At 38.6% G+C, this 13,905-nt stretch overlaps 1 protein-coding gene across 1 annotated transcript in view; it reads right to left on the bottom strand.

The window, feature by feature from the left end:
- CNTNAP5 (contactin associated protein family member 5) overlaps positions 1-13,905 on the bottom strand; it is a 798,328-nt gene that overhangs the window by 307,562 nt on the left and 476,861 nt on the right. The window lies entirely within an intron of this gene.

Genomic DNA, 13,905 nt, shown 5'->3' with positions numbered 1-13,905 from the left:
CCCCCTGTATTCTTGACCCTCCCCCACTTTCTCTGACTGTGCAGATCACACTTACATATCAGGTATAGCTCAGGTCTAGAATTACTGAGCATTCCCCTCACCTCCTTCATGTCTCATCTGGTCTCTCCTGCTCTGTGCCTATATTTTTATCTTTACCTATATTCAATTAATTATTTGACCATGTATGATCTTGAACTAATTTCTGAGTATATAATATAGGTCCAAACCATTCTTGCTAATTTTAAAGTCCTTGAGAACAGGAATAAGATCTTCAATTGCTCAATTATCACCCATAGTCATACTGTTGGACCCAGAGTGGGTACTTATTTACACATGCCTGATAGAATATTATGTTGCATAAAAGAGCGATCTGAAAAGAGAAGAGATTTTCACAAATTAAAGCTAAATTAAAATAAACATATTAATTAAATTCTAACATAACAGTAAAAATAGAATGTGGGAATCATCTATGTTCACAGATTTGGGGATCAACTGTGATTATTATAATATGATGATAATAAGTATACTGTACATTGCTTAATGTAAATAAAAGCAATTTCCTTCCCTGATTAATATTACCTAAGTCCTTTCTGAATCCAGTGATAATAAGGACTGTGGAGATCACCAACATCATAATTAATTAAAGGCAACAGGGGTGTGATGCAAACAGAGGAAAATGATGTCAAGTTCTGTTTTTTGGGGGCCTTTTCAACACTCGGCAAAGAGGGCTTACATGGAAGGTTATCCAGGGCAGGCTCATTGGACACCCAAGAAAGACTAACCAGAGAAAGGTAAAAGAGGCTACATTCTAGCTTCTAAGAGAAACAAATCTTCTGCCCACCAGAGAGACACAATAATAGCAGGAGGTATTGATTACCCTGGTTCTACAGCATCACTTGAGGAAGGATGTAAATAACATATTTGTACTGAAAGGTCCCTTCCAAACATAGAAATAAGCATCTGTTACTAATCTAAAAGCTCTCTACAGACCACCAGAAAAGGTAAAACTGAAGAGGATTTATGAAAAAAAGTAAGTAAATGAAGAGCCTCCTATATAGGCACTACATCTGATGCTCCAAGGTGATCTATTTATCATCAAAAAATTAACAAAAAAATCTAAGACATACACATGATTATTCCTACATTTTAGAGATGAGGAAACCAAGTTTCAAGGAATCTGAGTAAGTTTTCCTTCCCAGCTTACTCATTTAGTAACTGCCAGAGCCTGGAACTGAACCCTAGGCAGATTAATTTTCAAAAGTATTTCCTTTTCATGTTTCATCTCTATAAAACAAAACAAAACTTAAAAACATGTACTGTGGGATGCCTGGGTGGCTCAGCAGTTGAGCATCTGCCTTCGGCTCAGGACGTGATTTTGGAGTTCTAGGATTGAGTCTCACAGCGGGCTCCCCGCATGGAGCCTGTTTCTTCCTCTGCCTATATCTCTGCCTCTCTCTTTCTGTGTCTCTCATGAATAAATAAATAAATAAATAAATAAATAAATAAATAAATAAAACCTTAAAAAAAACCCATGTATTGTCTACATCTTTTTCTTTTTTTAAGATTTTATTTATTTATTTATTTATTTATTTATTTATTTATGAGAGAGAGAGAGAGAGAGAGAGAGAGAGAGAGAGAGAGAGGCAGAGACACAAGCAGAGGGAGAAGCAGGCTCCATGCAGGAAGCCTTGATGTGGGACTCGATCCTGGGACTCCAGGATCACACCCTGGGCTGAAGGTGGCGCTAAACCGCTGGGCCACCGGGGCTGCCCTCTACATCTTTTTCTAATCCCCTAGGAACATCATTGGACTGAGAGTCCTCTTAGGTAATAGGGAGCATAGGTCCCTAATCTGATGGCCTGTGAGCTCTAGGCATCCTCAGACTGCAGGCTGCAGGTTATATCACAGTTATTCCACTGACTGCCCATTTAGACAATACACAGCAGTGAAATCAAATGTTAGCAGACAGATTCGCTCATTTTCTCTTTCAGCCATCACAACAGCAGAATCAGGGAGACAAGAGCAAGGGAATGATTGCCAAGGTCTTCATCATCACGTTAGCTGCAAGTGAGATATCTGTGTTGCCAAAAACTGATTTTGACAACTCCTCCGTTGACAGACTAATAAACTCAGTTACATGTCCCGCTCTGACAATGGGCAGCTTTATTTCCTTTTTATGTTTTCTACATATAGACAAATGTCTTTGTGCTAGTATCTTAAAATTATGACTACAACTATACCACATGAAAGGTGGTTTACAAGCCAGTTTGAGAGCTAATGGAGGACTAGACGGGGGGGGGGGGGTCTTCCAGAAGTGTGCTCTGAATTCAAAGCAGGAGCCTCAGGTCTCTCATCAAGTTAAGAACAGGGAGTTTCTCTTCATAGTAGCCGAAGAGAAAGCCTAACAGATGTCATGGGATATCATATGGTTTCTTGTCTTTCTCCTCTCAATGGAAAAGACATACAAATACACAGTGAAGTGTGGAGTGAAGACAACATTTTGAAAATTAAAGCTCCATTATCTCAACATTTATTTTGTGTATGCGGTATTCCAGAGCTAGTGCTAAGTATTGAGGACATAGACATGAAAAGCCCAAGTACCTGTACTCAAGGAGCTTAAACTAATGCTAAAGAAAGATCAAAAGGTGATACCCAAGCAGAGAGTTGAAGTAGAGTAGAGAATTACCTGGAAGGGAAAATCGGGAAAAACATTCAGAGTCAGGGACACATGGTTGGCTTAGCGATAGGGTATGTGACTCTTGATCTTGGGGTTATAGGTTCAAGTCCCATGTTATGTGTAGAGATTACTTAAGAACAAACAAACAAACAAACAAACATTCAGGATCAGAAGAATGAAGATAAAAAGAATTTGATGCTCTTAGGAGTGAAAGTCAATTAGAGATATAATAACATGGATATATATGGGGCCATGACTGAAAACTGTGATTTATGAGGGTTCCAGTTGATGAAGAGACATACTTACTGAGCTGAGAAGCAGGGATTTTATAATTAAGATAATGGAGAGCCACTGAAGAATCTGAAGCTGAGAAGTGATACATTCAGAGTTCCTTTTAGAAAACAGGTAACAAATTTTGAAATAACCCTAGAATTTCACCACCAACAACCTACCTTGGCTAGAGCATAATGTAGACAAGGAACTTTTTGTGGGATACACACACTGATAAAGTCAGAGACAATAAGAATATCCAGGTTTGAGTCCTGTTTGGGTCTTTAATTGAATGTTGTTGGACTCTGCATTCTAAACTGCTCTGAATTTTGGGTCCTTCCTCTGGATACTTGCCTTGTCACCATTCACCAAAGTTGCGGTGGAAACAAAATGATGCAAATATATAAGAAGAAAGAACCTATAAGAAAAGGCTAGAATCATACTTGTCAAAGGGATTTCATGCACATTGATTCATGAATTTATCCTAGGAGCAATAAGGAACAGATTCTATTATATTCCCTTGGTATATGGTGCAAGTGAGGCTCAAATTGGTGAAATAACTCGCCATAGGTCATCGTGTTATTGTGCCATGGAATTTTATTTTTAAAGGTTTTATTTATTTATTTAATTTGAAAGAGAGAGAGAAATAGAGAGCAGAGAGAGAGAGAGAGAGAAAACACAAGTGGGGGGAGGGGCAGAAGCAGACTCTGCTGATCAGGGACCCCCCCCCCCCAACTTGGGGCTAGATCCCAGGATCTGGAAATCATGACCCAAGCCGAAGGCAGTTGCTTGTTTAACTGATTGAGCCACCCAGGCCCCCCTGTGTCATGGAATTTCAATGGATAAAGAAATATTTTCCAAATTTTATCTCTACATAGTCAAAATATTTTTGCAAGGTTCAAGCTGAGCACACTAAAAAGTCCTTTGTTTCATGACACCTTAGATAGTCCAGTTTCACTCTACCATTTAAAGTAAAATTGGTAAACTATATTAAGTGATCATGCTGTCTCTCTCATTCTCTTATTCCTTACTCTTACTATTATTCTTTGAGTTGATCCTCTCCTGATAAAAAACACAGCAGTTCAATTCAAGCACATGCTTCAAAGGCAGGATGCAAGAGTATCAATATGTGTGACACTTATACTTTCACATTTTAACTTGTTTTACTTTGAAAGATTTTTTTGAGCTAACACTGTAAAAGAGTTCTTAGTGTTTTCTAAACCACACTTAAGAGATGGGCTATATGACCTACATAAATAATATCCTGAGCTAGAACATGGGAAATGGCCAAGATGAGAAATAGCAACTGCACAGAATGATAACAATGCACTACAGAGAGCCAGCACACTCATCCTTAGTCATGCTGTCAGAGCAGATCAAAATAATCCTTCTTAGTGACTACATATAATCCATATATAATCCACACCTTACCCTTGAGGAATATGGGCTATATGAAGTATGTGACTTGCCTAAGGTCATTTGTAGCAGAGACAGAGCTAACTTCTGGTCCCTTGAGCCCCAGCTTGGGCTTTTTTTCAGTGACATGGGATTTCTCAGTTCTGCTAATGAACTGTCTATGCCAGAACCTGTTTAGCAACCTATAATCTAAAAGGTGTTCGTATAGCCATATGACTTATTAGCCTAGGCAGATAAACTATTGAATGTCTCTTATGTGAAAAATATACCAAAACTTTCATAAACATGATTTTAAATATATAATAGATACCATGTAATGTGGAAATGCCAAATTGCAAATATGGTGCTAGATGTTGCTCATTCCTTAGCTGTGGCGCACACAATAGCTGTTTGAATGAGTTAGTAAAATTTTAGAGATCAAGCAACCAAGGCTGAAAAAAGTTAAGTAATATGTCCAAGACCAGAGAGTTGTAAATGCGATCTGTATCTGTCTGGATACAAAGCTGAAGCACAGATGGAAAATGTGTCATCATATATTGAGTTTAATATGTATGTATCCAGTCCAGATTACTTCCAACTCATGGGACATACCAGTGCTTTACATTTCTATGGCAATTAGTCTTCTGTTGATTGAAATACATTAAAAATAAATGGTTGTTGTTCCTGCTCAGTCTTCAAAGTAAATATCAATGGTTCTCCAAATGAAGGCAACATCAACAATTAAATTATCTCCAGTTAATTATATTCTTTCATATTTCGGATCTTTTGTTGCTTCTAAGGATTTGGAATAAAGCCACAACTTGTGATTACATTTCTTGCACATTGTCAATCCAACGTAAGTATTTGAAGTTGGTTTTACTTAACCTCAATTAATGACGGGAAGGGGAGGCGAAGGGGGGGATGGAGAAAAGAGGAAGGAAAGAACAAACAGAACAAATTAACACGTAGGAAATGACTGTGGGAAACTCTTAAATCACTGAGATGTGTTTGAAAGGAAGAAAATCGATCCAAGGTGAGCATGCAACCTTGATTTCTAATCCTTTATGATAAGAAGTCTTTGTATCAATTTTGTTTTTAAATCCTGCCATGTTCGATAAAATATTTAAGAGTGCTCTTTCTTCCACTTAGAGATGTTGTAATGTGAAGAGGAAGTACTTTCAAGCCATCTAGAACTGGGTTCAAATCCCACTTCCTCTAGCTCTGTGGCTTTAAGCATTTGGCCATAAAATATGTTTATATCCATTGATCCTCTACTGGGCACCCATATGTGCCATATATTATACAAAGTAGTATGCATAGAATATTGGCAATTTGGTAAGGAAAATAAGAATCAAGACTTCTATGTTAATATGGTGGAATAAATTCTGTATGAAAGGCTACTAAAGGAGCAAAATGGAACAACAACCAGGAAAGTTCTTGGTAGGCTTCCAGCAGGAGTTGACAAGGTCACTTGGGCCAAAAAGAGATTTGGTCAAGAGATCTGCACATGTAAAGACCCAGGTTTTTTAAGAATTGGCATAGTCTAACAAGATCAGAGCTAAGAATTGAAGGGACCTCAGAAAGTGAGATGACATGGGTAAGCCACAGAGTACAATTCATGGCACTTAAAAGAAGTTAAATAAATAATCATTCCCATGCCCCATGTGTTTGTACTTTGAGACAAACCCAAACATCCTCAGTGATAATCCTTAGAGCAAATCCTTCCTTTAGTTCTCACTTTGGAAACACATTCCTAAGACTTCTCTATTAACATTTGGCCCTTCTGTACAGGTCTGATTAATCCTTTGAGAACTACACACACACACACACCAGCTCAGTTTGCTCAGATTCTTTTTTTCACAGAGAAGCAATCACCCTACATCCTTACATACTGCTTCTGTCACTCATTTATTAATGAGTGCAAAGATAATGGTCTTTTCTCCTGAAGAAAACTAAAACCCTCTCAATGGCAGGTAGTGGCTCTGAATCCCTTGGATCCTGACAACACCTGTGATAGTCATCAATTCACAAATTTCTTGGAACAGCGAATCCCAGTGCATTCCAATACTTCTGCAGTCACAGATCGCCTCTAGATAAATGGTTTCTTTCTAAACACCCATCAAGTCATTCAACAATCACCAAACACCATGATGAAGTAATCTGGGGGTTCTCACTCAGACACTTTTGTTTATAACCTATTCTTGGAAGATTTCTCTTCTGCCTTTCAAGGTACCACTTTCCTTAGGCTTCCTTTCTCTTTCTCCACCATTCCTTCAGTTGTGTCTCACTTGTATCTCTTCTTGAGTCCTTTAAAATGATTTACTTTGTAGGTTCCACCCTTGGCCTGTCACACCAAATGACTTCAGCTACTTCAAAAGCTTCAGCCACTACACACCTCATGGTTCTGATCTTCCTCATCATTCAGGGATTTCCAGCTACTTCAGCACAGTGAGCACCTCTCCAGACTGGCACTGTTCTCCAAGCTGAACTGATAACAGCATCCACTGAATATTTTCCTCTCTCTGTTCGAATAGCAGAGAACATGGAACAGGCACCTGGTTAAATACTCCGGAGGGATTATTTTATTTAATCCTCATGATATTTCCATTAGGTGGCTGCCATTATTAGTCCCATATCACAAATAAGGAATTAAAAGCACACAGAACTCATATAACTTGCCCTAGGTTATACAGCTTGTAAATTGTAGGGTCTGGATTTGACAAGAGACTGTCAAGCCCAGGAAGACCTGGGGACTTAGTCACTATATTCTTCATTCACGAAGGCTTCCTAGCTAAAAAGCTAAAAGTCATCCTTCTTTCTGCTGTATTCAATTTGTCTTCAAGTCTGTTTGATCCAATTTTAGATATGCCTTTCAAGTCAGGTCCCTTCTTTCTAGCTTGCTCTGACTCTCATCTTTTGCTGTCCACACAACTGCAAAGAGCATTCAGTATCTCTTCCTTGCACCCACATCTCCATCTTCCAACTTCAGTGTGTACTTTACAAAACCATCACAGTTATAATTCCCTTTTAAAAACCTAATAAAAAAGAACACAGACAACAACAAAGTAAAATTAGTAAGTCATTCCCTGGATAGAAAGCAAAACCAACAAAAGGTGGCTGACTCCTTCCTAAATGCTCAACAGAGAAGCAACCCCTTCTGAAATGATCACCCATCTTCTATCTAGCTGCATTTCCTCCTTTTCCATCTTTTCCCATTGCACCTTAGATTCTAGCAATGCTAGGCATTGGATAGTCCTCTCTTTGCTGCATGACCATGCCTCTCTGCCTTTATACACGTGGCTCACTCTTCCTTCTTGCTCTTGTTCTTTCTCATCCTCTAAGGCTCTACTCCAAGGTCAATTGCTGAGAAAACTTTCTCACCTCCCTGGAAAGTGACAGTACCCTTACCCAGGTAACTAACCATTACTGTGTGCATGTAGCTCATTTATCTATTGGTGTATACAGCAAGCAGCTGATTTCCACCATGTGTACAGGATTAGACAAGGGGATGGAGACACAGAAAAGATTCAAACACCACTCCGTCCTTATGGAGTCTTCATCTAATGGCATGTTGAATGACCCTTTCCCACTTCATTGTCTGTCTCACCAATTACATGGTACACTTTTTATGTTACTAATTCCTTGGATATGTTTACTACAAATATAAATAAGACACAGTTCCTTCTCTAAAGAAGTTTATAGTCTCAGTAGGAGAGTTAGCATAAATAAAAATAATGATGACACAAAAGACTGTGGTTAGTGTCATAAAATGAAGCAGGGTGTGGATTCAACAATTCATTACTGTTATTTTTCTTTTCTTCTCCTTTAGGTGTCTAGTTATAGCTAGGAACATCTGCAGAAGGCATTGGGGGTTAAGGAGGAAGATGAATTTTCTTTAGATCTTGATAAGCAACCCACAGGATAATATTAAGATATGAGCTGCTCTTAGTTAAGAGCTGTAAGCAATGGTTTTTTGTTTTGTTTTGTTTTGTTTTTAAGATTTTATTTATTTATTCATGAGAGACACAGAGAGAGAAAGGCAGAGGCACAGGCAGAAGGAGAAGCAGGCTCCATGCAGGGAGCCCGATGTGGGACTTGATTCGGGTCTCCAGGATCACACCCTGGGCTGAAGGCAAACGCTCAACTGCTGAGCCACCCAGGTGTCCCTGTAAGCAATGTTTTTAAATAAACCTTTTATTACCAAAATCCCCTACCCTCTCCAACCTGTCACTCCAACAATGAAATACCATACAGTTAGAGGACCATTTACCTACTGCTAAAACATCAAAACTGTTATCCCTCTGTGATGACTAGTGTAGAGTCTGATAGCCAGACAACTTGACATGCTCCTAATCAATACCTGACTATTGACTGCTCAATGAGAGAAACACTATATCAGGCCTGGGAGAGGAGGAAAACTGACATCCTCTTGCCCAACTGCAAAGTGAGCTAAAAGGCATTGTTAGGATGTCAGAGATGCCATGCTGCAAAAAGAGATTAGCACAGGCTGGGAAATGGTGAAGAGATCCTGAGAAGGGCTCATGTGAATGTCATCAGACATAGTGAGAAGATCAAGGACAATTCCAGTCAATAGGAGACATTGAGAAGATGATAAGTAAATTATTGAGTCCACTCAATGTGGAAGGAATCATCAAATGCATAGTTACTGACATCAGATGTGCTTTCACAAGGTACTTGTTTGATGAAATAAAATTCTGCAGAGACAATCTTACTGTATGAGTCACCTAAAAATAACAACAACAACAACAACAAACCCACCTTTTCTTCATCTGGAACTCATCATGAGGGTCAATAATAATTTCCATCTCAATAAACAAATGTTTTGGTAAAAATGCATGTCTAACAGTTTTATAAATTATACTAAACACTTGTGGCAGAGAAGATAAAAGAAGATACCAGAAAACAGTGACCAGAAAACAAATTGGCAAGACTTTTAGAAAAGAAAGCTGAAAATATGAACCAAGATCCTTAACACTATTCATCATCTTTGACTCAGTAATGTCATTACTAAGGCATTCTAAGAAAACAATAGAACATGAAGGATTTAAAGATTATTTAAGTGCAAAGGTGACCACTACAGTGTTGGTTACAATAATAAATATTTGGAAACAACACATGTCGCCTCCCCACCAAAAAGAAAAAAAAAAAAGTAGATGACAATGTTTGAATAGGACACCTGGGTGGCTCAGTCGATTGAGCATCTGCATTTGGTTCAGGGTAGAATCTGTATCGGGCTCCCTGCTCAGCAGAGAGTCTGCTTCTCCCTCTGCCTCCCCCCTTGCTTATGCTCTCTCTCAAATAAATGAATAAAATCTGAAAGAAAGGAAGAAAGGAAAAGAGAGAGAAAGAAAGAAAGAGAAAGAAAGACGAAAGAAAAGAAAGAAAGAAAGAAAGAAAGAAAGAAAGAAAGAAAGAAAGAAAGAAAGAAGCGCCTTTGTGACTCAGTTGGTTAAAGAGTCTGCCTTTGGCTCAGGTCATTATCTCAGGGTCCTGGGATACAGCCCTGCGTCAGGCTTCCTGGCTCAGTGGAAGAGTCTGCTTCTCCCTCTGCCTCTGCCCCTCCCCTCACTGTGCTCTCTCTCTCTCTCACTCTTGCTCATTCTTTCTCTCAAATAAATAAATAAAATCTTTAAAAAATGAAAGAAAACGTTTGAATAAAGTCATTAAGTAAACTATTTATTATGTAGTCATTAAAGTAGTATTTATAGATGTTGCAATAGCACATAAAAAGCTTTGGCTATAATGAGAAGTGAGCTCAGATTTCCCCTAGGGAAAAGTGCTTCATGGGAATATCACTTGGGCTTCAGGAATGAATGCATAGAGCTATTTATTTTTCCTTTCTTGAGCCAGGGATACATATACAGTGCTCCAAAATGTAGCATAGATATTCTTACCATCATGTCTTGGGTCTTGGCTACCTGCTGTTTTCAATAGGCCTCTCTATTTCTTATATTTATTTTTATTGTAGCTATCTTTCTTTCTTTCTTTTATATAGCTATCTTTCAAGTGCTAATTCATCCTACTTTCTTCCATGATGATTGCATGATTATTCAAGAACACAAAAACTTCCTCATCTTTTGGTCTTCTAGAACTGCATTTTCAATTATAGTATCATGATAGCTTAGTGTACCTCAAGCAATAAGAAGTAAGTCATGGATGTCTCATCACTAAGTTCCCATAGAGAGGTTTGCAAATATCTTATTTGTTTGAGAAAGGAAATAAGATACAGGGGTTCGGATGTGTGGGGAGCTCATTTGGTTGGGTGGCAGACTCCTGGTTTCGGCTCAGGTCATGATCTCATGGGTATGAGATCAAGCCCCACATTGGGCTCCAGGCAGAGCACAGAATCTACTTGAAGATTCTCTCCCTCTACCCGTCCCCCCACCCATGCTTGTGCACATGTGTGTGAGCTCTCTCTCTCTCTCTAGTCACACACCCACGGGTGTTCTCACTTTAAAGTAAATCAATAAATCTTTTCTTAATATTTATTTATTCATGAGAGACACAGACTGAGAGAGAGAGGCAGAGACACAGGCAGAGAGAGAAGCAAGCTCCTCGCAGGGAGCCTGATGTGGGACTTGATCTCGGACCCCAGGATTACAACCTGAGCCGAAGGCAGGTGCCCAACCGCTGAGCCACCCAGGCATCCCTAAATCAATAAATCTTACAAAAAAAAAAAAAAAAAAGATACAGGGCTTAACTGTCTGGCAGATAAGACAGTTATCTGTAGCCAGATTCCACTCATTCAAGTCCCAGCTCCACTAGTTATGTGAACTTGAGGAAGGTGTGTAACTTCTCTGGGCTTCAATGTGTTCATCTATAAAATGGAAATAATAATATCCATCTCACTTCATCCTTACATTATAGACTATGCATTAAGATTCTATTATCAAAACCTTTTTTAATATTAACTTGGACTTATGGTATATCATGACCAAGATATAGAGTAAATACTTAGAATTCTGACTTTTGCTGCACAACCTTCTAACGTTGCTCATTGTATAAAACCAAGAACCATCTCTGATCATCTGAAGGCTCTGATCATTGGTTGGGTTGAAAGGACTTATGTAGACAGCAAACATTGATATACCTTCAGCTATTACTCTGGAGAATAGGATACAACATAGAGAAGAAAATTCCTAACCAAAAAAAACTTACAGACATGACATAATGGTGTTCAGTGACAGTTTACGGGATAAGTGAGAGTCTCACATTTTCTCTTTATGTGAGAAGGCTGCCAGACTGGGTAGGAATTGTCCACATGCTTACCACCTCCTTCTTGAACAGGTGGTTTTGAGTGAAGTGTGTTTGAAAAGTAATGTAACTTGTCCACCCAAGTTCTTCATGGGTCATCAGGCAGGGAGGAAAGAAAATTGAAATGGAATGATGACATATCTACTTTTAACAGCAACCCACTATGCCTTGAGACTTTGGGAATTCCTATTTTGCTATTTCTTAGAGTCCAACACACTCTCCCCCTCACCCAGACTCATCTCTTACCCACAAATGCTGGACAGAAAAAAGTTAATCCTATGTATCCTGAACACTGTTGATTCACATTCACTTGGAAGCACCCATTATGAAAAAAATATAAATAAATAAATAAAACCTGAAGAGCTTGAAGAGACAAAAGACTAAGACTATCAAGAAATTATCAGTCTTAAATAGTATGATAAATGCCTTATTAATCTGAAGATGTTATTTACTGTTCTGATTGTGGATGATTGCTTCAAGGAAGTATGCTGCAACACATCAAGGACACTGCCACTTCACAAGAGTAAGGCTGTGAACTTTTTTTTTTTTTTTTTTTTTTTAAGGCTGTGAACTTGTATGTTTTGTTCTACCCAAGGGTATCCTATGTGTTGTATTCTGTATTTTGGCAGCTCTCATCTCTGATGCCCCACATCAAGGGCATATACATTTTGCAGGCAGGAAGGCATGCCTTGGATTCACTCAATTTACAAATCTGAATAAAAAAAAAATGGTCCTCATCTAACTGGGGACGGGGAGAAATGAGTTAGAGGGAGACAAATTCCTGTATTACCTAAGTATACCAGGTGTGTTTGGCGGACCTCAGAGTCCCCCAAGTACCTCTGATTTCTCCTGGCTAGGTGCGCAGAAGGGAAAAAAAGAGTTTAATAATGTTGTGACCTACAGTATAGGCACTGAGAAATTTCACAGCAAGGGGAATCAGAAGGTGTTATAAAACAGAATGGTATTTTTTTAAGACCTCACGTGTTGGGTCTCCTGCTCATCAGCTTTGACAGCGTTCCTTTAAAAATCAGCACCTCACCTCCATTGATTTCCAACTTCACACTTTTTTTTAAAAGCTGGAAATATTCTATTTTTATCCTGATGGATGGAGAAAATTAAAGGAGAAGAGTATCCATAGAGATGAACTCCTCAAAAGAGTGTTAAATTACTTTAGGTGAAATTGAACAGATTCAGTTTGAAAAATCATAGGCATGTTGTCATGTGATTTGGCCATAATCTCCTTCAAGGTCCTCACTATTACATTAGTGGCTATTCTGTTTGCTTCTTATAAGAACACTGACATGACAATCTGGACAGTACTGTATGTATCATGCAATGTTTCTGTGCAGGTATACATTGTTCAGGTCTATTTAAGGATGATATTTCTGGAACAAGGCTCAACATATAGATTGGTATTTACTGGGAATCTTAAACAAAACATGTAATTTTAGCCTTAAAAGGGCCCACAAGATTTCATTAGATTTCCTTATAGGTTCTGTAATGGAATTGATCTCTGGAGTGATACAATCATAAATTTATTCAAGTATAATAGCAAGGTAAAATCTAAATCTAATCTCTTTTAGTCTGGCATTCGCTTCACTGTTCCAAATTTCTGAATAGAAAAATTTGAATGATATAGTTAGATGATTAGATTAGATTAGATTAGATTAGATTGGATTAGATTAGATAGCCAGGTGGTGTTTCTCTTTTCCACAGGCAACCAACAACAGTAATGACCTTTGGGCTATGTCTTCTCTGGATTAGACACCTCTGTTGGTATCACTGGCGAATACTACCTTGCAAGGCACAGAAAGGCCCGTAGAAGGACTGAGAGCTCTTCAGAGATGAGAGTGTAGACAATGTCCACCCTGGATCACAGTCTGATCTTAGCCCTGCTGGCATCTCCCATTCATTTTCCAAATACCTACATGTCATCCCAAGCAATAAAAGGAATTTAAGAAACACTGGTGAGGTCAGCCCCAGGTGGACCTCACTGTAGTCCTCAACAACTCATTGGTTTGGTTCTTACATTTTTTCTAGCAGGTCCTTCTCCTACCTGTCTACCTTTTAAGTCAATTTCTTAGCTCACATTTTCAATGAAATCTCTTACAACTAGAGCCAGCACCGTCAGATTATGTCTTTCTAAATCATACTTAGAGTTCATTTCACGCAGTTTGACACACAATTCCCTAAATGGAAAACCTCTATTTTGTCATGTGTTTTTGTTTGGTGACCCCATAGAGACTATAAAACTATAATAATCAGGGCTCATAATATTCATTTATTTT

Source organism: Nyctereutes procyonoides, unplaced genomic scaffold (assembly GCF_905146905.1).
Source record: "Nyctereutes procyonoides isolate TBG_1078 unplaced genomic scaffold, NYPRO_anot_genome, whole genome shotgun sequence".
In the NCBI taxonomy this organism is placed as follows: domain Eukaryota; kingdom Metazoa; phylum Chordata; class Mammalia; order Carnivora; family Canidae; genus Nyctereutes; species Nyctereutes procyonoides.
This window is presented reverse-complemented; position numbering and strand designations above follow the sequence as displayed.